The sequence below is a fragment of the Vicugna pacos genome, chromosome 2 (genome assembly GCF_048564905.1).
Source record: "Vicugna pacos chromosome 2, VicPac4, whole genome shotgun sequence".
NCBI lineage: Eukaryota > Metazoa > Chordata > Mammalia > Artiodactyla > Camelidae > Vicugna > Vicugna pacos.
The window spans coordinates 96,812,821-96,837,061 of NC_132988.1; the positions used below are offsets into that span (position 1 = coordinate 96,812,821).

At 31.3% G+C, this 24,241-nt stretch overlaps 1 long non-coding RNA gene across 2 annotated transcripts in view; it reads left to right on the forward strand.

Annotated features, from left to right (window-relative positions):
• The window catches only part of LOC140700426 (uncharacterized), a 231,373-nt gene that overhangs the window by 183,748 nt on the left and 23,384 nt on the right, over window positions 1-24,241 (forward strand). The window contains exon 3 of one of the 2 annotated variants that reach the window (XR_012078820.1): window positions 4,670-5,513. The exons of the other annotated variant lie outside the window; for it this stretch is intronic. This is a non-coding gene — a long non-coding RNA (uncharacterized lncRNA). Of the gene's footprint in view, window positions 1-4,669; window positions 5,514-24,241 lie in introns of those variants that run through there. 2 annotated transcript variants of the gene reach the window in all.

Here is a 24,241-nt window from a genome sequence, read left to right on the forward strand (position 1 = left end):
CCATTTTTTAAAATTTATTAGCTTTAATAATGTCACTGTTTTTATGTGTAGATAATTTTTTAATGTAGCAATAAAATATGATCAACTATAACTTCATTGCCTTGAGATAATCACCTTTACAATAGTGGGATAGATAGATAGATAGATAGATAGATAGATAGATAGATAGATAGATAGATAGATAGATAGTTTATAGTCTGTTTATATTTGGCCATTTGTTGTTAAAAGATTATTTCCTGAACAATGCTGTTTTACCTTAATTCCCATGGAGGTGGCTCTTCACAAATCATAACATAATCCCTGCCACATTCTCAGTCAGCATCCTACAGTTAGGATTCAGTTCTTCCAGACAGCACTAATGTTTATAAATACTCTTCAGACTTGCATAGATATTCCAACAATTCAAATTTTTTCCCTAATGTTTTGCCTGTCCCTGCTATGATTTCCTTAGAGATTTTTTTTGTGTAGCTCTAACATAGGTTTTACATTTAGAATTGTCCTTTGTATCTTTGAAAAAGTTGGGGGGAAAAAAAAAAACTAGCTTCCTGACCATTTGACAGGCACTATGGGTCAACAATGTTCCCTCAAATAAAAATTAAGGCAGAAAAAGAGATTGTACAAACATAAATGTCAAAAATCCAGATCCCAGTGAAATCAGATGAGCACAATGTAGCAGTCACTGACTGAGAATAGTTACAGTATACAGACTTAATTACATTCATTGGATGAGAATGTACAGTAGAAAGTGCCAAGTTGATTCTCTTTAGTTAATAATGTATGACAGCACTCAGAGAATGATGAAAACAATAGTGATGTGTATGTACATATGTATATATACATATATAAATTTAAGGCATATTTATATAGGAATAGACTTGGACTAAATTGGTGCTAGTAGGAGGAATATTAAATAGGAAATGCATGAACACATATGTATGAATATTTATTGTGTACATTGTTCTTAATCTTCCCTCTTTATCTAACATACCATATTTTTCTTCATAGCATTAAATATTGTTTTAGTATACTATGAAATTTGCATATTTCTTACATTGGTACACTGTGTTGAATTTGCAAATCCCCTGTTGCTAAGCATTTGTGTTGTTTCCAATTTTTCAATGTTGTAAAATATAATGAAACATAAGCATGACTATGCTTGGCTCTGCACATCTCCAGGATACTTTTAAACTTTCATTAACTTAGAATACACATAGGGAAAAGTTCATAGATCATGAAGTGTAGATCAATTAATTATCACATAGTGAACACACTTGGGGATCTACTATCTAAATCAAGAAATTAAATGTTATTAGCCATCAAGAATCAATACATAGGTATATTCCAATTTATGTATTACTCCCTTTCCTCTCAGAAAGATAACCTCTGTTTTGGTTTTCAACTCTGTGGCAGAGTTTTGCCATTTTTTACCTTGGTATAAATGGAATTTTATACCATAATTAGTTTATACCTTGCTTCGATTGCTTAATAATACATTTGGAAATTTATTCTTGTACATGTGGCCATAGTTAATCCATTTTTGTTGCTAGATATTCTTCTATTATACGATTTGTTAAATGGACTTCCAGATTCATTTTACTGGGTATTTGGATCATTTCAGTTTGGAGCTATTTTGAATAATACTGCTTTAAACACTCTTATGCGTATCTTTAGGGTCATGTATGTACAAAATTTTGTTGTGTATGTACCTAGGAAAGAATCAGTAGGTTTTATAATTTGCATACCTTCAACTTCAATAAGTAATGACAAACATTTTCTCAAAATGTCTGTACCAGTTTACACCCCATCATTAAGTGTATGAAATTGTTAATTGTTCCATAAACTCAACAGCAGTTAACATTACTAGACTTTTTAATTTTAGTCATTCTGATTAATAAATATTAATATTTCATTTTGGTTTAATTTGCTTTTCTTTATTGACATTGAGCACCTTTTTCTACATAGCTGGTCTTTTGTAAATCTTCATTTGTGACACCTTCTTGTCTTTTACATGTTTTTTCCAGTGGATTATTTGAAAATAAATTATCTCAGTTCTTGGCTTGCCTTTACACTCACTTAATGGTACTTTTGGTGGGGAGAAGTTCCTAATATCACAGATATGCCAGTTAGTGATCTTGTTAATGATACATGCTTTCTGATCCTGTTGGAAAAATCTTTGCCTACGTATGTAGTGGGTATAGACTCTCACATTACTTTCTGGAAGCCATGCTATTTTATCTTTAACATTTAGACCTACGATTAACATGAAATTGATTTTTGGAATTGTAATGCAGTGGCACAGAAGATTTTCGAGTACAGATTAGTCTGTACCATCTGTTTCAGATTAACAAAGTCCTCAGAGGAAAACAGCACTGGATCGTGTCCTCTCGATGATCTCATCCCAGCAGTTGTATTTACGTTGTTAGCTTTTGAAGTACTTTTGAAAATATGTCTTATATTTACCATAACATAATTTTTTTCAGGAACATTAGGTCCAAATTACCATTGTGCTATTTCTAGGAGTAAATTCTTGGGTTTTCATTTGTTTTTAGTACTTTTTTTCTTTATTGCCTTTGAATTTATTCGATGTTTTTAAGCCTTTAATTTATTGCTTTCTTATCAAAGCAATTTTCCAGAGTTCGTTTTTTTTTTGTTTTTTGTTTTTCCTCTTTTCATGATGGCCTCTTCTGATCTCAGGGGTTAATAGACTCTTGACTTTTGTTGAAAATGTAAATTAGAGAGAAAAAAATTCCTAAATGCTTTGGTTCTGTTACAATTTTGTTTTAATTGCTGTGAATACTCTCATTGAAGTTTCTTCTCTGATTCTGTATATTAGGCCCTAGTTAACATAATATCAAGAATCTAGATTTTTTGTTTTATTATTCTTGCAAAGGAAGTGATGTATTTACTCAATGCTCAGAATTTTTGCATGTTCTGTAAGAAATGATGAACATCTCCACTTAATTGTCTTCTCCTAATGTAAAGGATATGCATACATTTCAAAAGCTAGAATGATAAACCGTGTTGGGAATAGATTGGCATAGACATCCCATGAAAGTAACCTTGACAGTGAGTAGTATCTCAGGCCAAAGACTTATTTTCTATTTACTGTAACAGGTCCTTCTTTTTATGTCTTGCAGAAATACTATCATTAGAAGCCAGGTGTGAGAACATTTCTATTTTCTTCCTTCCCTCAATGCTATGTAGTTCAGAAGAGAATAGATGAACAGTTCCCCCATTTCTTCAACACTCCATCACCTCATTTATTTTTTAAAGCACAAACATAATTAAGAGTAATTCACCTTCAAAAGGAATCCACTTTTCCAAAGCAACCTTTATTTCCTGTCCCTGGAGTTCTGAGCTTAAGGGAATTAATTAGATTTTCCTGGTTACATATTTCTCTTCTTTCTCCATGTTTTTACTTCTTAATCAACAAAATAATCATTCCTCTTTTCCTTTAGACTGCTTTAACACATCACCTTGTAGAAATGCCTTGAGATTTCTCACATGTGAATGTCTTCATTTCTGAGTTTCCACGACAAATGCAGATTTTTCTTGCATCATCTGTTAATTTGTATATGTAGGTTTAATCCATTACAACTTAAAAGTTAAATCATTTATAAAATATGCCCCATCAGACTTATATATTCATGAACTTATCTACTCACTACCCTCAGTAGTTTGAAATGTGTCTAGACTATGCAACATCATAAAAGGGTAGTGAAGTTTTTCCTCTGTTATCATATCATTGTTTTTTTTAACACCTTATATCAAAACTCTTCTTTGTAGACTTTCTGTAGAAGTAGAGGTTTGAGCAATGCTACAGAGATGTGAAAATGCATACCGTTTATGCTGGAAAATGGCTAACACAAATGGTATTTAAAGGAAAAAGGCATAGTTGAAACAGAACAGATAGAGGTATCAGAAAGGGGAAAGCTTGAAAAATGTGCAAAGGAATTGAGAGTACATAAAGAGAAAGATAATCGTTGGAGAATTTTGATCAGGGGAGAGAGTGACTTTTCTGTTTTCACTTTTTGTTAACTAACTCTGACTACAGTGTAGGGGGGAAAACTTGTATAATTTAATTTTTTAATTTAATTTTATTTTTGCTCCAAATAGAAGCCTTGAAGACCTGGAACTCTCTTATTCACTGTCCTAAACTCAGCACCTAGCACAGTGTTTATTATATCCTAAACACTTTTACATTATGTACTGGGTGAAATAAATAAAAGAATGGATTGATGAAGACAGTTAAGAGACAAGACAATTAGAATTATATTTCAGTCATAAAAGTTTAGGAGTCTGTTTTTTGGGAAATGAATACATGTAATATCACAGAGAATGGAAGCAAGAAGTCTAATAGACATTTCAGAGGTAGAATTAGCATAAATACATGGCTAATTAGTAACTTCCTATTCATTACCTCATATGCTTAGGGTTGACATTCAGTTTTCTTGTCTGGATAAAATTAAGATAGTTATCTCTTTTTCTCTTTGTCTCCTCTGCTAATATTCTTAATTATTATGGAGTACTATCTGGATGTGGCCACTGATTAAATATGATGATTATAAAAAGAAGTATATTTCCTGTGAAAGAAAATAATTGATCTTAAGAAAGAAAATAATTGAATTTGAATCAACTGCAACATATCTGTTTGGAAATTCCCTCTCAGGTGTTGAAAAGACATGAAGGACACCTTTAAATTGAGGATTAATCTTCATTAGAGATGTTATCTGAAAGTGCAGGAACAGAAGAGATCACCAAGAGAGAAAGAGTAATTAGGGAAGACTGGAACTGGAGCACAAGCGTTTATTCATGCATCTATAAACTTTTTAATGTTACAAAAATATTTCTAACACTGTATTAGTAGCTTAATATTCAAAGATGATTAAATCATAATTCTTACCCTCAAAAACTTATACATGGTAAGGGAAACAAAGTCAAAAGAGTATAAAAAGATCTATTAAAGTTGTATTTCAAGTATATATTTTATGTTACAAAAATTTCTGTTTAGCAAATCCAAGAAATCTTTATATTAAAAAGAGCAAAATTTCTTTTGCTACAAAGTACCAGTTAGTAAATATTTTCAAGTTTCCAGACCATGTGTTGTCTGTTTTGAGATTTGACTCTGACATTTGACCAACATAGCATCAAAGCAGCCAGAAACAGTTAGTAAAGGAATGGATGTTGTTATGTGTTCCAATAAAACTTTATTTAAAAAAAACGGACAGGAAATAAGATGGACTTAGCTGGGAAGCCATCATGTACCAACCTCTAATAGGACATAATGAGAGGGCTGCATCTTAAAGAATAAGTAGGAATTTCCTAAACATATACAGATAAGATCAGATATAGTATTCTTTTTTCCTCTATTCTAGTAAATTCCACTTAGTATGTATATTGTTTATGCATTGTTCTATCTTGAACGAAAACATATTCTGTATCTTATAACACAGACTAGATGTGCAATAAATGTGTCAAAGAAAATGTATTTCTCATGATAGATGCTCAATAAATATTTGTTAAATGATTAAATATTTTCTCATTGAGGCTGATATTTTCCCCTGGCAATTAATAGTATTTGCAGAAGATTCCTAGTAGCTTACTTCTCAAGAATTTTTTGCTTGTACTGTTTGTTTTATGAAGGGGAGGTAATTAGGTTTATTCATTGATTTCTGCTTGGAGGAGGTACTGGAGATTGAACCCAGGACCTCTTGTGTGCTGAGCATGTGCTCTACCACTTGAGCTATACTCTTCCTCTACTCCTCAAAATTTTAATCAAGAATAGGCATTGAATTTTATCAAATATCTCTTCTACCTCTATTGAGAAGGTCATTTTCTTCATTTTTTAAAAATTCTGATATAAACCATTCTTTCATTCTTTAAATTAGTTCATCTTAATCATGTGTGGGGTTAAATCTCTTAATGGCTCTATTCCAATCAAAAAGTTGGAGTCCATGTCCTACACCTTGAGTGTGAGAGGCTTGTAACTATTCTAAATAGAGAATAGCAGGAATTCCACTGTGAGATTTCCAAGACTAGGTCATGAAAGTCCAGGTAACTTCTGCTTTGGCTGCGAGGAGCTTACTTTTTTGAACCCCTGAATTAGAGTCTGAGAGGTTCAAATGCACTAAGATGACTCTGGGAGAAGCCATATAGAGGTGCTCCAATGGGTGGTTTCAGTATTGCTGAAACTGACTGCATCAGCATCCAGTCAAGTAAGTCATCTTGCATGACCAGCCCCTTTGGGACTTCAGGTGACAGAAGCCTCAGGTGACACTCAACTTTAACTATATGAGACTGAAGAGAGAACTTCCTAGCCAAGCTTTCCCTGAGATTCTGACCCATGAAATTAGGAACAAAATAAAGTTGATGCTTTAAGGCACTAAGTTTTGATATAATAAGTTTTACAGCAATAGTAAGTATGAGAGTTGTATGTTATATTTTAATATACTACTGTATTTGGTCTGAGCCATTCAGGTAAATATCATGTATTTATTTTTTCTGTTTTTTTCCAGTTTTATTTTTGGAACCATGTATAAATAGTTACTGTCTTACATACTCTTAACATTTTAGTATCTTAAAGTTTTGAAAGTACTTATAGTAAAACCAATGGACATGGACATTTCAAGGGAGTAGAGAGTAGTTATAATGATAATATTAATTTATATGCTAGGCAACACACTAAAAATGTTACATGAACTGTTCTGTAATTCATGCATCAACAATAACAAAAAGCATTGTGCTATTATACCAATACTATACCAATATTTTAAAAGATGTGGCAACTGGGGCATAAAAATTGGCCAGGATTACACAGTGTATACTAAAATCAGGAAAAAAAAAATTTGATTTCAGTGACCATGAACTTAAATATTACTAATTGAAATTGAATTTCTTTGGTTTTTAAAGTCATTGGTGGTCTAGTAAAGTATTGTTGTTGTTGTTAACTTTTCAATGCCTATCTGTTGCACATACAGATTTTCCTAGTATATCACTATTTCATTTAGATTTAAAATTTGTTTACAGATACATACTCATTTCCTTTTGTATAACACTCATTTAAAGAAAATTTCTCTACTTTTGCTTCACTGAACTTGGTAGATATTTGTATGTTCTATCATTATTTTTTAAGTGGACCACTGTATTATTGTAATATATGTATATAGTTTGATTTCCTACTCTCTTAAATAGAATTTTGTATTTTCTCTCTCTTCAAACTTCTAGCTCATCTACCCTACTGTCATTCTCTGCTGAAGAGCTTGATTCTTAATTCATTCCTTCTAGGACTGTAGTTGGCTAAGCATCAAACTACTATACATTCTGTCCTTTTGTATGGTTGGACAATGCGTGGGCCTAAGGAAACCTTTCTGTTCATGGGCTAAAACCCAAATCCTCTCACCAGGCTATTATCTCCATGTCTTTTCTGTTACATTAAAAAAAAAAGCCTCCTCCTTACTCTTTAATTGTTCATTTCAGCATGCAATCATGATGCTATTTCTTCCATAGTAAAAGCAAACAAAAACAAAACTATTTTTATCCCACTTCCCCTTTTCCTATCCTTTATTTTTCTTCTTCCACTTATAACAAAACTCCTTGAGAGAACAGTTTGTATTGCTGTCTCAAATTTCTCTCCTTTCCTTCTTTTTAAAACCTATTTCAATCAAACTTTCACCCCACCTGCCCTAGTAAAAGTCAGAAATCACGTGCACTGTGTTAAATATAAAAGTCAATCCTCTCAGTCCTCATCTTTATTAACCTATTGGTAGGCATACAAAAAAAAAAAAAAACACTCCCCCTTCTTTGAAACACTTTCTTTATGGCCCCAGGATACCACATACTTCTAGTTTTCCTCTTTTATCTCGAGTTCTTTATTACTGTGCTTTGCTGGATGGTTTTGATCTTTCCAACCTCTAAACTTTAGAATGCTGCAGGAATGAATTACTTTCCTATTTTATAGCTGAACTAATATCCTTGTATATTTCACTTAGTCTTAGTGTTTTAAATCTCATCTAAACCGTGATGGCTCAAAAATTTATATCTCTGTTCCAATTCCTTTAACTCCTAACTTGTATATCTAAAAGTGAACTAAAAATATCTGACTAAATATCTAATTGGAATATTAAGTTCATCATGAGTTGAACATGAACCCCAAGTATAACCCCTATTTCTTCTCTAAGAGCCTTTCCTGTTGCCATAAATGGTAACTTCATTTTTCCACTTACTTGAGCCGAAAACTTTAGAGTCATTCTTAAATTCTTTTTCAGAACCAATTCAATATGTCAAGAAATGTCGTTAAATGTACCTTCAAAATATAAAGAAAATAGCAATTTCATCCAGTTCAAAGCCATCATATTTTGCCTAGAATGTTGTAATAGCTTCCTAACTGTTCTCTCTGCTACTGTCCTGGGTCATCTGTAGTTAATTTTCAAGCATTAACCAGAAAAAAAATGTTAAAATATTAGTGATAAGTCACATCCTGTCATTCATCAGTTCATAGTCCTCGTTCATGTAATGGCCAGTCTCAACAATGATTTTTAGGATATATATGATCTGAATCCCTCCTTCTTTACCCCAAGATATTTTCTTACATCATCCTCTACAACATTACTTATCTTGTTCTTTATGCTTCAACCATACTGGCCTCGTCATTGTATCTTGAACTCTCTCAGTAGTTTAATAGCTGCTCTTCTTTCTGCCTGAAATATATTTTCTCTCAGAACATTGTTCCCACCCTTTCTTCATTATTTAGTCAAGCATTCTATTTTCAGGGAATTTTTCATGTCTTCACTAAGTTTGCAATTTTTCCTGGCCCTCTCCGATATTTTCTATTCATTCTCTGCTTTGTTTTTCTACATAGAATATGTAAAGTATTTTATTTATCTTTATGTTTGTTTCTCCCTTACAAGTTAATGAGGATATAGTTTTTTATATATATTTTAAGTACTGCATTTTCCTCATAGCTTGAAATTTTTTTCTCAGCATTGTGATCAGTCAATAGTTCTTGAATACCAAGTATGGAATGATTATGCCAAATATTTCCATGTATTACATTAAATATTTTTTATGAGTCATGAACACTTGCTGTAAATTTCACTGATTTCGTCACGTTTTGTTTTATTTTAGATTGTCCTCTTTCTAATATTTATTCATTTAATATTTATTTTGTTGCATTACTTATGATTTTATTTAAAAATAATATTACCGGTGAATGTTTTGAGTTTTTGGATGTTCAAAGATATTTTTACCTTTCTTTGATTTTTGAAGGAATATAGAATTGTATGTTAGAAATCTTTTTTTTTCTCAGCATTTACATTTAAATTACAAAAGTAAAATATATTTATGACTGGGTGGTGGAATTAGCTGAACTTTGCTTTCAGGTTTCTGTTGAGCCTGTCTTTTTGTTCTATCAACTTCTTGTGCCTCTAGAAGCCACAATTCACCAGATCACTACCTCATATTTCTCTACAGTAAAAATGCCCCTTCTGAAAGTGTCTGGATATAGATCTTGAGTTTATTTTAGAGGTTACCATTCTTAAATTTAGTTTGATGGGGAAAACACACACACACACACACACACACACACACACAGAGAAATTAGAGTTCCGTAACTGTTTTCAGTATTTTAATTAATTTTCCTTATCTTCCACTTTCCTTTAGGCCAGCTCCACTTCCTATACCTGAGGGATGTTTGTCTAGGTGTTATTAGAAAAAGTCTCTGATTAGGTGACCTCTGTTTGGCTTAAATGGTGTTTCAGAATTTATAATTGCTGAGATTCATGATAATCCTGTCCCTAGCATATTTTATATTTTACAGAAATTTATCAATGTTTCTGTCCATTGTTTAAACACTATCTAACTTTGTGCGACAGTTGACTATTTTTATATTTATGTATTTTTCTTTAATTTCACTTTAATTTGCAGAATGAAAATAAACTTGATCTTGAATGCAATGACATGTTTAAGTCTACCTTTTGCTTACATAATTTTTTACAGCTTGATTGAGATATAATTGATACACAAAAAAACTGTACATATTTGTTAAGTACAATATGACAAGTTTGAATGTATATATATATCTGTAATACCATCACCACAACCAAGGTAAGAAATATATCCATTGCCTCCAAATGTTTCCTCGTGTCTTTCTGTCTTTGCTTCTTTGCTTGTTTGTTACTTTGCTTGTTTGCTTATTAGAAAATGCACATTGTCAGCTGTCAAGAGGTTGTATTTTAAGGGTCTAGACAACAAGCAGGAAGAATGAAAAAAGAAGTTATTAGAGTTGTCCTGATGAAAGTTAAAGAGGGACTTAATGAGGGCAGTAGCAATGAGATTAAAATTATAATCTACTCTCTGGATAATTTTCTTTTATTTTTAATTTCTCCTTTAGTTACTTTTATTGCATATTACCCTTAAAACTCAAGAGGAATATAATTAAACATTAGCCTTTCTCACAAACTTCTAGTTCCCTACTGTGTTATCTAGTATGATACAGTATCACAAAATACTGTAGACTAGGTAGCTTAAACAACAGGAACTCATTTCTCACAATTCAGGAGGCTGGGAAGTCCAAGATTAAGGTGCAAGCAATATATGTTTCATTCTGAAGCTTCTTCCTTGGGTTTCTAGGTAGCTGCCATCTTGATGTGTGATCACAAGGCCTCTTTGTCAACGTGAAGAAAAAAATCTCTCTCTCTCTTCCTCTTCTAATAAAACCACCAGTTCTATCAGATTAGGACCTCATCTTCAAGACCTCCTTTAATTACTTTTTAAAAATCCTGTCTCCAACTACTGTCACATTGGTTAGGCCTTCCACAAATGAATTTAGGGAGGATGCAATTTAGTCCATAGTACCTACCTTATTTTATTTTATCCTATTCAATAGATTTAACTCCAAATGTGTTATTGCTACCACTGTTTTATACCCTAATACCTAGCTTTTTTCCCTCCAATAATACCTACAATACCAATAATACCTAGTCTTTTTTTTTTTTTTCACTCCAATATCAGATCTCCCTACCAAATTTTGGCCTATACTCCAAGTCTCCACTATACTGGATATATACCACATTACAAAATACAGCTAGAAAAATATTACACAGATAAAGATGCCCTTATAAGGCATCGTATTCAGGGATTCCAACCCTTTATTAAATCATCCATACAATTCTAGGTTTTCCTAGGATTGATAAGCAAGATAACATTTTCCCAAAATAAGCCCGTATCTGAATTCCTTTTCATGAAAAAGGAAAGCTAATTTTGCGAGCAGAGCCTCAGGACCAGATGGTGGAGTTTTGAATAGGGTAACACATAGATCTTGAAATCCGGTGCTATGCTGGCTGCATTTTGGAATTGATCCATTCTTTCCCTTCCATTGTCTCTCTCCTTTATTAAATAGAAAATATCTACAACAGGGATCCTATGATTGTCCCAGCCATTGTGTTTTGGGAGTAGATAACTAGTTTTCTTGTTTCATGTAAGGTCTACACATGGGGAAGATATTTGCCCCAGGATGAACCATACCGAGTCTCACCCATAAATGATTTTGATAATGTAGACAATGAGATTTGGTTATTTTGAACTGATACTCTGATACTTTGGAAATATTAACATTGAGTGAATGCATTTTGTGCATGGACATGGGTTTTTGGAGACCAGATGATGGACTATGGTAGGTAGAATCATGAACAACTGCCCCACCTTCAAACATGTCCATATCTTAATCTGTAGAACCTAGGAATATATTAACTTACATGACTAAAGGGACTCTTCAGATCTTTAAAGATTTTGAGATGGAAAAACTATCCAGGATTATCTGGGGTGGCTCAGTATAATCACAAGGGCCCTAAATGAAGGAAGAAGGAAGGCAGAAGTCAAAAGATGGTGTGATTATGGAAGCACCCATGAATGATGTGATTGTGAGAAGGAGAATACAGCCAGAAAAGCGAGTTGTCTCCAGACACTGGAAAAGGCAAATAAATTTATTCTCCCTTGAAGCCTCCGGAAGGAATGCAGCTCAGTCAACCTATTTAGCCTAAAGTGATGTGTTTTGGACTTCTGACTTTCAGAACTGTAAGATATTAAATTTATGCTCTTTTGAACTACAAAGTTTGTGGTAATTTGATAAAGCATTATTAATAAACTAATGCAATAGGTAAATGTCTAACCCTTTCATCAAAAGGTGTCTTTAAACCACCTCCCTTTTCTTCAGACATCTCACCTTGTCACCTCCTTATTCTCAGCACAAACCTTTATCTCCTACTTTACAAATAAGATTATTTTTCAGAAAATCCAGTATGCTTCAAGTAACCCTGTCTTCATATACAATTTTTATATACAAGGTTTATATGCATGTTATTAATGAAAATGAAGTAAAGTACCCTCATTAGAGAGTTAATACAGATGTAGAATCAATGCAAGTCAATAGAAATACTGTAAGAGAGTCAGTCTTGAGCCAACATGAACTGAAGAATGTTAGTACTGCTAACACACAAACACACACATAATTCAGTAGGAAAAGCAAGTTTTAGGATTAAGATGATAACAACTTTTGGACACACTTCATAACTGTTATGCTTGACTATTATATTTACAATAATGAAACATTGTGGGGGAGGTTAAGTCAGGGTTAAGAGTAATCTAGTCCAACTAATTTTTATTTTCATGTTAAACATGAACTATGAAAATTAAAAGACTTGATTCCAGGTCAATATTCATGTAAATTGTAAATCCAGGGCCAAATTTTAAGTCATCTCACAATATTTCATTTCGCTTAGATTCTATTGCCTTTCTTATGTTTTTCTATTTAGAATACTTTTTTTTACCCCTGAACTGTCTCTAAGAATCCCATCAAAATGATGTGTTAACCTCATTAGCTACTTTAACTTCTCTTCAGAAATGATATTTTATACTTTGTATTGTCAGGGCCTATCATTAGAAAAATTCTTATGAATTAAGTTCATTGGGAAATTATATTATTTACTCCTTATATAAGAGATTTTTGTCACTGCAGTTTAAAAAGTCAGGTAACCTATCATTACTCAACACACACTGCCAACAATGATGGTCACAACCTTTGTTCCTTTTCAACAAACTATAATTTTGTATTATTATGTTATACTCTATCTATTGTTTAATTTGAGCCTTTAAATATCAATAGTCAATGGAATATACATCTCACACTATAAAATAATAACCATACAATTATTACAGTCTTCAGACTATTAGCTTGAAATATCTCTTTGTGTTGTCTCAAATGCCAATAATGCATATCTATAACTCTATTTTTTTTAACATTTTTAAATTGAGTTTTAGTCATTTTACAATGTGTCAAATTCCAGTGTAGAGCACAATTTTTCAGTTATACCTGAACGCACATATATTCATTGTCACTTTTTTTTTCACTGTGAGCTACCACAAGATCTTGTATATATTTCCCTGTGCTATACAGTATTATCTTGTTTATCTATTCTGCACATGCCTGTCAGTATCTACAAATTTTGAAATCCTAGTCTGTCCCTTCCCACCTCCCACCCACTTGGCAACCAAAGGTTGTATTCTATGTCTAACTCTATTTTTTTTAATTGAAGTACAGTCAGTTATAATGCATCAATTTCTGGTCTACAGCACAATGTCCCAGTCATGCATATAATTACATATATTCATTTTCATATTCTTTTCAATAGAACTCTATATTTATGTTATGAAATTTGTGTTTATAATAATAGAAAATTATAATAGAAAAAAATAGAAGCCCAGCTGCTTCCAAGAGACAGCTACATTATAGCTAAAAACTGTGTTATTAACTTTATTCTGTCTTCCTGAAATATACACATATACATGATTATGAAAAATATTTTACTTTAAATTATTAGAGAACTTATAGAATTAATCAAAATTAAATGGAATATATAATGCATCTGATTATATTTCCTGAGTGATTGCAATTTCATGTATACTGTTATATATCTCCATAATCCATTAAAAATTCATAATATTTTCACATTTTAATACCCCAGCTATAGCTATTATACTATTGCTGAATCCTTTGATGTCAAAGATACTTTTACATATTAGAAATCTTTTATTAGTATACGATGCTCAAAAAATATATCTAATTAAACTATTGACAACTACTTTGCTTAAATCTTTATTTATTGATTATAAATTGATCAGTAAAATCAATATACTTTAATAATATAAATAGCAATCCAAATGGACTTTTCAGTCACTAGAAGACATAGATTGTTATATGTGAACAGTTATTAAAGTGTTATTAGTGCTATTGAGTTAAAACTGTGTGCACAAATGCTTATAAAAAGTAAATTTCTTTTTCTTATAATATGCCTTATTGTAGTTGCAACTTTTATCATCTGTAATGTTTAGGTAAATTTACTAGGTATCAGTTTTTTTTCTTTACTTTGTCTCCTTTGAAACCTGGACTTTGTGACATGGTCAAATCTCTTTGGGCTGATTCCCCTCATATAAAAAACTATCCTTGTTATAAAATAGAAACTTTAGATAGTTGTCTTACATATAGGTTGCAGATCTTTTTTAAATGTTGACTTTCCTATAATATAGGTATATATTTACTTTTGTTTATTTAGTGATATCTGGCATATAGTCTTGTCATGATTATATGTAGAACTGATTTATTAGCATCATTAAAATGTATATTTTTCTCATTTGTATTTGATAATAATTAGTAAGGGCTGTTATAATTAGAAGTTGTTTAATTTTCCATGATATGAAGAATTATGTCTGCATATTAACTCTTATCTTTTAGAATATTTGCCTAATTTATCATTTAAATATACTGTATGCCCTTTTTCCAATTAGTTTTTGTGTAACATCCACCAACATAATTCAGATGGTGGACTCCCCTTCCATCTTTGAATTTTATATGAGCCCATAAGTACTTATTATCCTTTAATAGTTTCTGATATTTGAAGGACTATTTTTAACACACACATTTTTGTTCACTCCTTTATGTTCCATAGATATGAACTAATGTTTACCTACATTTTTAGTGAGATACATACTTGAAAAAAACAGTAAATCTATAAATCAAATCTTCAACAAATTATTTTTCTAATTATTAAATAATTCACCATAAAATATAAATATTATATGTGCTTTATAGCTTATTTCTTTATAATGCAAAGTAATCTTTACATTGTCAATCATCAGAATGTACTGATGTCATTTTACAGGTTTACCTTATTATGATAAATCTTTTTGATAATGTCGATGTAGTTATTATTTGCTTTAGATAAAATAGTTATAGCCTCACAAGAGGGTGATGCCTTAACTGGCTTCTTTGTCATTTTGCAACTAATCATGTTGATATTGAAAGCATAATGATTAAGAGCATGAATTCTAAAGCCAAACAGCCAGAATTCCAACCTATCCCTGATAGTTGTGTAATGTTAACCTCCTTGTTCTTATCTGTAAAATTGAGGGAATAATGGTTCTTTTTTTTTAACGTTTTTTATTGATTTATAATCATTTTACAATGTTGTGTCAAATTCCAGTGTAGAGCACAATTTTTCAGTTATACATGAACATATATATATTCATTGTCACATTTTTTCTCTGTGAGCTACCATAAGATCTTTTATATATTTCCCTGTGCTATACAGTATAATCTTGTTTATCTGTTCTACATTTTGAAATCCCAGTCTATGCCTTCCCACTCCCTGCCCCCTTGGCAACCACAAGTTTGTATTCTATGTCTATGAGTCTGTTTCTGTTTTGTATTTATGCTTTGTTTGTTTGTTTGTTTGTTTGTTTGTTAAGGGAATAATAGTTCTGACCTCACAGTGCATTGGTGAGGATTGAAGTTAATGCTTGTAAAACACCTGGAATGGTACTTAATTAGACAGTTATTAATATTCAACATATTAAACATTTAGTAACTATTAGTTACCACTACTACAGTTTTGTTGTTGCTTGTATCATATTATTATTATTGTTAGACACAAGAGAATATTCCAGGAGCATTCATTTCTTATTCAAATACATAGAACCAACTATTCTCCAAGCATGTAAGATTATTTTTAGTGTGAATTTCTTATTAGATTCCCAAATCCAGAAATAAGAGAGCATAGAAGAGTTGTAGACAAGAGTGCCACTGAAGTGCAAAACATATCTCTTATTTGGAGTCATGAGATTTTATTGACCCTTTCAATATAATTTTATGGCAATGCCCTCTAATGTTTTAAACAGCTTTTGAGATATAATTTACATACCATAATTTATCCATTTAAAGTGTACAATTGAACAGGTTTTAGTATATTCACTGAGTTGTGCACTATTACCACAGTCAACTTTAGAACATTTTAATCAACCCAATAAGAAATCCTATACCTATTAACAGTCACTTCTAACCTGCACAGCCCTTAAACAACCACAAAGCTACTTTCTGTGTCTATAGATCTGTCTGTTTTGGATATTTCATATAAATAGAATTGCATAATATATGACTGTTAGTTTACTTAGAATAATATTTTCAAGGTTCATGTATTTTATAGCATTTATCATCAACTTATTCATTTTTATTGCCAAATACTATCTCATTGTATGGCTATACCACATTTCATTTATCCATTCATCAGTTGATGGACATTTAGATTGTTTACACTTTTTGGTTGTTAGGAATAATGCTGCCATGAACATCCACTTACAATAATTTGTGTAAATAATATTTCTCTTGTGTTTCCACTCAAAGTGGAATTTCTGTCTTATAGTACTTCTATGTTTAGAATTTTGAGAAATTTCCAAGTTGTTTTCCATAGTGATTGAACCATTTTACATTCCCATCAACGATGTATAAGGATTCCAATTTCTCCACATCTTCTCAAACATGTGTTATTATCTTTTTTTAAATTATTAAAGCTCTCCTATTAGGTGTCAAGTAACGTATCATTTTGGTTTTAAATTGCATATCCCTTAATAATAATGATGTTGAACATCTCTTCATGTGCTATTGTAGATATATGTATATAAAATATACATATAGGAGGTATATAAATGTCTATTCAAATCATTTGCCTGTTTTGGGAGTTGTCTTTTTATTACTGAGTTGTAAGAGTTGTGTATACAAGTTCTTTATCAGATGTGATTTGCAAATATATTATCTCATTCAGTGTTTCACCTTTCAATTTCTTAATGGTGTCCTTTCAAACACCTTTTTAACTTTGAGGAAGTGCACTTTACATTTTTATTTTGTCATTTGTGCTTTTGGTATTATATCTAAGAAACCATTGCCTATTCCAGAGCCATGGTGATGGACTATTTTCTTCTACAATTGTTAGAGTCATTCCTTTTACATTTAGGTATATGATTTGTATTGAATTAACTTTTGTATATGGTTTAGGATGGGACTCAAACTTTTTTTTTTTTGCATCCGAACATACAGTTCTTCTAGTACCATTTAATGAACAATCCAGATTTTCTCCATTGAATTTTCCAAACATACTTGAAATTTAATTAACCATATATGTTAAGTGCTTATTTCTAGACTCTCAGTTCTGTTCCATTTATCTGTATGTCTTTCCTTATGCCAGTACCACAAATTCTTGACTATTGTAGCTTTGTAGTAAATTTTGAAATAAGAAAGTGGAATCCTTCCATCTCCATTCTTTTTAAAGATCATTTTGGCTATTTTGAGTCTCTTGCATTTGCATATGAATTTTCCATTAGGCTTGTAATCAACTGCAAAATATCCAGTTAGGATTTTGATAGAGATTGTGTTGATCCTAATTTTCATGTAGTTGATGATTTCATCAATACTTAACCTTTTCTTCTACAGTGACATATATCAGAATGCCTCTCACCTTTTAAAGTGTCATTCTTAATGGTTGATTATTCTCTTTGAACAATAATGATTCTAGCAATATTTTATAATGGCCTGTGTAGATTACATTTTCTAATTATACATATACAGGTAGAGATTGATCTAGTATTGATAAGCATTTTTTAACTGAAGTATAGTTTATTTACGATGATGTATTAATTTCTGGTGTACAGTATAATGACACCTATATATTCCTTTTCATATTCTTTTCCATTATAATCCTTTATAAGGTATTGAATATAGTTCCCTGTGCTATACAGTAGGATTTTTTGTTTATCTGTTTTATATATAGTAGTTAGTATTTGCAAATCCTGAACAACTCTCAATTTATCCCTCCCTACTCCTTTCCCTCCCTGGTAACCATAAATTTGTTTTCTATGTCTCTGAGTCTGTCTCTGTTTTATAAATAAGTTCATTTGTGTTCTTTTTATGATTCCATATATAAGTGATGTCATATGGTATTTTTATTTCTCTTTTTGGCTACTTAATTCACTTAGTATGATGATTTCCAGGTCCATTCACGTTGCTGCAAATGTCATGACTTTATTCTTTTTTATAGCTGAATAGTATTTCATTGTATGTGTGTGTGTGTGTGTGTGTGTGTGTGTGTGTGTGTGTGTGTACAACTTCTTTATCCAGTTATCTCTTAATGGACAGTTAGGTTACTTCCATGTCTTGGCTATTGTAGATAGTTGCTGCTATGAGCATTAGGTGCATGTATCTTTTCAAATTAGAGTTTCCTCTGGATATATGCCCAGGAGTGAATTGTTGGACCATAGGGAAGTCTATTTTTAGTTTTTTAAGGACTCGCCATATTGTTTTCCATAAATCCTGCACAAAAATACATTCCCACCAATATTGTAAGAGGGGTCCCTCTTCTCCACACCCTTCCAGCAAGTAACATTTGTGGAATTTTTAATGATGGCCAGTCTGACCGGTGTGAGGCAATACCTCATTGTAGTTTTGATTTTCATTTCTGTAATAGCAACACTGAGCATTTTTTCATGTACCTATTGGCCATTTGTGTGTCTTTATTGGAGAAACGTTTATTTAATTTTTCTTCCCATTTTTGTATTTTTTTTAGGTTATTGAGTTGTATGAGCTCTTTGTATATTCTGGAAATTAAGCCCTTGTCAGTAGCATTGTTTGCAAATATTTTCTCCTATTCTGTACGTTGTCTTTTTGTTTTATTTATGGTTTCCTTTGCTGTGCAAAAGAGTATAAATTTAATTAGGTCCCATTTATTTGTTTTTGCTTTTCTTTCTATTACCTTAGTAGACTGTGGTAGGAAAACATTGCTATGATTTATATCATAAAGTACTTTACCTATGTTTTCTTCTATGAGATTTATAGTATCTTGTCTTATGTTGAAGTTTTTATGCCATTTTAAGTTTATTTTTGTATATGGTGTGAGGGAATGTTCTAATTTCATTGATTTACATGTGGCTGTCCAGCTTTCCCAACACCACTTGTTGAAGAGATTGTCTTCTCTATTGTATATTCTTGCCTTCTTTGTCAAAGACTAATTGACTATAGATGTGTAGGTTTATTTCTGGGCTATCTCTTCTGAGATTGATCTACTATTGATTGAAAGACTTTTTCAATAATTCTTATATTTTCACTGAAAAATATACTCATTGACATAGTAATAAATGATTATAACTACAACCAAGGAATATCCACAAATTGTATTTTCTTTCATTTTTTTCTGTAGAAATTTTTATGCTTTCCAAATTTCTAACCATACTGGTGAACTAGTTCTTCATTCTATGTATTGTAGAAACTTTCTGTGTTATTACATATTTATTTCACTTATAGTTGGACATAAGGTTTTAAAATCTGTGATTTTTAAATATTTTTAGGCAGAGTCATTAGTTAACAGATCATGTTTTATTTTGAAAATGCCGAATAAATATTCCTGATTATTACACTTGAAAAGAAAAGTGTTTTTTTTAAATATATGGGCTTAAGAGTATGCAGAGCTGTCATTCACAATTTTTTAAAAAATTGTGTGTACCTGCCTTAATTGGGATATTATCACCAACTCATAATTTTATCTTATCTTATGCTTAAATAAGTATAAAGCATAATTCATTTTCCAAGCAAAGTTAGAGTAGTACTACTATATTGTGGTTTTAACTGCAGTTGGTCTAAGGATGAATCACTTGTCGTAACAATAATAAAATCAAATTTGAGCACATGCTGTAGTAACATTCATCCTTCATATTCATGTTTTGTCATATGATGTGATTTTAATAATGTGATTCTCAAATCTTCTATGATAAAGGACTGATTATTTGAGAATTTTTGTCACCTGGATGATGTAATTTTGGTTCTGGTTGGTAGCATCAGAAGCTTATTTTTAGAGAGGTGACCTATTCCTCAACAATGGACATCTATAGTAGGAATGAAGAATGGCTGATATCACCCATAAAATAGCCTTACACTGTTCATGAGGCAGTGACTTAAAATGGTAGTGTAAGCCTTGAGGGCAATGCTGTAGACATCAATCTTAAAGTGTGTTCTGTGTGTAATAAATATTGACTGGCATCATAGTTTGGTCCTTCCACTCATAATTTTTGGAACTCCAGTCCCTTTAGTATTTATGTCATTTTTTGATATAAGAAAGGTATTCATGGAAGAACATTAATTCTTTTCCAGTCATGAGCAGGCCCACCTTTCCTACACAACTCCAGAGTAATTCAGCCAACGACTCCAGTATCACCTGGTCTAATCTCTCATGTCATGTTTCTGCCTCACCTGTACTCATCTCAAGGGGTAGTTCAGTTACCATTAGGAAATATTGCAAGAAGTACTCTTCTCCCTTGGTGAATGTGAAATATAGATATAAGGAATGATAAATGACTTTATAGACCATTTCATCCCAAGATTACCTTGCCATACTGATTAATAATATAGCTCTATTTATAAGGCCAGAGTGCCAAAATTAAACAGTACACTAGTGACTGAAATTAATTATTGTGTTTACTAAAGAGTGGGAAATTTGGAAGAATAAAAATTAAAAAGACAGAAACAATAAGTAAAGAATGAGTTAAGGTGAGATATCCTGTCTCTAATTAAAACGAAGCAAATATGGTTATAAGGAAATTTATTAAGTTAATAAAAGAAATAATTGATAATAAGTTAATCAATATCCTTTAATTAAAATTAGAAACATAGTGCTATACAGAATGAATGTATTATGCTCTAACTATAAGTCAAGTGGATTTCTAAGTCTATTTGTGCAGCTTTAACAAAATACCATAAGCTGAGTAGCTTGGAAGCAACAGAAATTTATTTCTCACAGTTTTAGAGGCTGAGGATTCTAAGATCCTCACATGGTGGAAGAGACAAGGGAGCTCTCTGAGCCCCATTTGAAAGGTCACTAATGTCATTCATGATGGGTTCTTAGTAATTTAATTTTCAATTTTAACCTTCATTTAAGTATATCAAGTTGCTGTGGCATTTTGATTTTGTTGAAATATTTAAATGAGTTATGTCGTAATTTTATGGTTAAATTTAGTATTTCTACTACATCAGAAATTACATCTACAACTGATTGCATTTATGACAACTATTTCTGATGTTAACCTAAATATACATGAGGGGATATGTATACACAAACATGCATAAATTAAAAATTATGTATTAAAAATATATACTCAAATATATATATATTTAAAACTCTTGAGGAGATATTAAAGCACAATGGTTTAAAGGTTATTAAATACTTTTACATTTGTTAGAGGTACTTAAGTATAAGTAGAAGTGTGGTCTATGTACCTTAAGAATTTAAATGCAAAATTTAGGATTAAGTGTTTCTTTTTTCAAATTATTCTCTTATCAGTAATTATCATGAGGTTATCAGATCAGTGAGTTAAAGTTGTATAAAATTGTGTAAAGTTGTTTAAAATATATCCATACGGTGCTGAATTGGATCACATTTCTCAGTTTTGACAAAGTAATGATATTATAAAAATAAAATTTAACACTCTAAATTTGTTGGAATTTGTCTTTATAAAAACTGTAAAATGAACACACAAGAAATGTCTTTGCTTTAAAAACATTATTTGCAAAACAGTCACCTTCCTTTATATGCTTTGATTTCCCATTAAAATTTAATTCATAAATCATATATAGAAACTATTTCTAAAAAAAAAAAAGCTGTCTCCTCAGCTACCTGGTTAGAATATTTTTATTATTTTATTTTTTGTGGCAAAGACACAACATTAGATCTACTCTCTTCAAGTTTTAAATGTGCAATACATCATTTTTGGCTAGAGCTATACTGCTGTACATCAATTTCGAGTTTATTCATCTTGCTTAACTGAAACTTTTTGGCCCTTGATTACTAATTCCACATTTCTCCCTCACCCTAGCCCCTGGCAACTACTATTCCATTCTTTGGTTCTATGAATTTGGCTGTTTTAGATATTTCATCTCAGCAGAATCATGCAGTATTTGTCTATCTATACCTGACTTACTTTACTTAACATGATATCCTCTGGGTTCATTTATGTTGTTGCACATTTCAGAATTCCCTCAGCTTTTAAAAGTTGAATAATACTCCATTGTATTTATATGCGACATTTTCTTATTCATTCATATGTTGGTGGACATTTTGTTCTTGCCACATCTTGACTGTAGTGCAGTGAACATAGGAGTGCTAATTAATATCTCTTACAGATCCTGATTTCAGGTACTTTGAATATATATCCAAGCATGGAATTACTGGATCATATGATAGTTTTGTTTTTAATTTTTTGAGAAACCTCCATAATTTTCCACTTCAGTTTCACTATTTGCATTCCCACCACCAGTTTTGAAAGTGGTCCAACTTTTCCACTTCCTCTCCAAAACTTGTTTTTGTTTTTGTTTTTGATAACAGCCATTATGTCAGGTGTGAGGTGACATCTCATTGTGGTTTTGATTTGCATTTCCATAATGATTGGACATTGAATCATCATGGAAATGATGTTGAGTATTTTTCATACACTTGCTGGATATTTGTTTGTCTTCTTTAGAAAAATGTTTATTGAAGTCAATAGCCCAATTTTAAATCAGATTATCACTTTGTTTTGTCATTATTGTTTTTAAACTGTTGAGTTGTAGAAGTTTCTTCTATATTTTGGAGATTAACCTGTTACTGGATATGTGGTTTGCAAATACTTTCTCCCAGTCCATGAGTTGCCTTTTTCCTCTGTTGATTGTCTCCTTTCCTGTGCAGAAGCATGTTGTTTGGTGTATTCCCATTTGTTTATTTTTGTTTTTTTGTGTGTGATTTTGGTATCATATCCATGAAAAAATTCTCACAGCTAATGTTTGAAATGGTCTCCATATTGTTAATTTCTAGAAGTTTTACAATTTCAGGTATTTTAAGTATTTAAATAATCTTGAGTTGATTTTTGTGTATGGGATTAATATGGTAAGAGTCCAATTTCATTCTTTTGCACATGGATACCCATTTTTTCCCAGCATCATTTGTTCAAGGCACTATCCTTTCCCCATTGTGTATTCTTGTCACCCTTGCTGAAGATCAGTTGACTGTGGATTGTATGAGTTTATTTCTGGGTTCTCTATTCTTTTTTATTGGTCTCTATGTCTGTCTTTATGCTAGTACTGTATTGTTTTAGTTACTATAGTTTTGTAGTATCTTTTGAAAGAAGGTAGTGTGATGTCTCTAGCTTTGTTTTTCTTTCTCAAATTTGATTTGGCACTTTTTGATTTTTTTGAGGTTCTATGTGAATTTTAGAATTGTTTTGACAGGGATTGCCTTGAACCTGTTTATCATATTAGATAGCATAGACATTTTAACAATATTATGTATTCCAAATATAAATTCCCATAAAAGTGGAATATCTTTCCATTTGTTTGTGCCAATTGTTTTCACCATACTTTATTATTAGTGTATAGAAATGCAACTGATTTTTGTATGTTGATCTTGTATCTTGCAACTTTATTGAATTTGTTTACTAGTTCTAAGAGGTTTTTAATGGAATTTTTAGAGTTTTATATATATACATTATGCTGTCTATAAACACAGACATTTTATTTTAATGTTTATCCCTTTTCAATTTGGGTGCCTTTTAATTATTTTTCTTGTCTATTTGATTTGACTAGATTTATGGTACTATGTTCACTAAAAGTGATGACAGTGGTTATCCTTACCTTGTTCCTGGTTTTAGAGAAAAGCCTTTCATTTTTTTATCAGTGAAAAGGATGTGGCTTTTTTATATATTTTAATAACATTGATGTAATTTCTTTCTAGTCTTAGTTTGTTGAGAGTTTTTATCATAAAAGAGTGTTGAATTTTGTGAACGGATTTTTCGTATCTGAAATAATCATGTGGTTTTTATATTTTATTCTGTAAATGTAGTGGATTATATT